Below are 801 nucleotides of genomic sequence, written 5' to 3'. Positions count from 1 at the left end.
TGTTTTCTGGTATTTTTTGCAGGCAAGACATTGAACTGAATATGCAGAAAACAGAAAATAAGCCCATGAGTTATATCATAAGAACAGACTATAATGCTCACAAAATAGATAGAAATAAAATGTCAGCTTTAGAGAAGGAAAATATGATAATAATAATAGCTGATATTGTCTACTTACCATGTGTCAGGCAACGTTTGCTGTTTTCTCATGCAGTATTCACAACAACCCTATGAAGTATATAAGTTCTGCTTTTCACATATTATTTGTGCTTTTCCCATGAATGGATTAAATAATGTCCCCAAGGTCTTTAAATAGGAGACCTGGGATTTGACCCAGCATCTCTCTAAACTCAACTATAAAGGTACTGGTTCCAGTAGCTGAATGATGGACTCAGGAAAGGCATTAAGCATGTGGTACCGAGGCAGAATACTGAGGCAGCACTTGAAAGGTGGAAAGGAATCAGGCCAAGAGAGATGAAATGGAAAGAAAGGCACATTTTAGAAGGACAGAGAGAGAATGAGGAAGCCTGGGATGGGGAGATCTATCAGTTTGGCTGTGGAAGTCATTTGTAACCAACAGAATGCAGTAGACTTGATGCTGGGTGACTTCCAAAGGCTAAATCAGAAAACGCCATGATGTTTACCCCTCCTTATCTGGTGACATTTGCTCCAGGAAATCCAGCTTCCATGTAAGTAATCCAATTGATACCACCATGCTGGAGAGTCTACATATAAGCAGTCCAGCTCAGAGCCCCAGCTGAGCTCTCAGGCAACAGCTAGTATCAACTGCCAGCCACTTTGG

The 801-nt window shown here is 40.8% G+C and overlaps 1 protein-coding gene across 1 annotated transcript in view; it reads right to left on the bottom strand.

Annotated features, from left to right (window-relative positions):
• TRDN (triadin) overlaps positions 1-801 on the bottom strand; it is a 442356-nt gene that overhangs the window by 93452 nt on the left and 348103 nt on the right. The gene's annotated exons all lie outside the window — the stretch shown is intronic.

The sequence above is a fragment of the Propithecus coquereli genome, unplaced genomic scaffold (assembly GCF_000956105.1).
Source record: "Propithecus coquereli isolate 6110/MARCELLA unplaced genomic scaffold, Pcoq_1.0 Scaffold200, whole genome shotgun sequence".
In the NCBI taxonomy this organism is placed as follows: domain Eukaryota; kingdom Metazoa; phylum Chordata; class Mammalia; order Primates; family Indriidae; genus Propithecus; species Propithecus coquereli.
The sequence above is the reverse complement of the archived record's forward strand: the minus strand, read 5'-3'. Positions and strand labels throughout refer to the sequence as shown.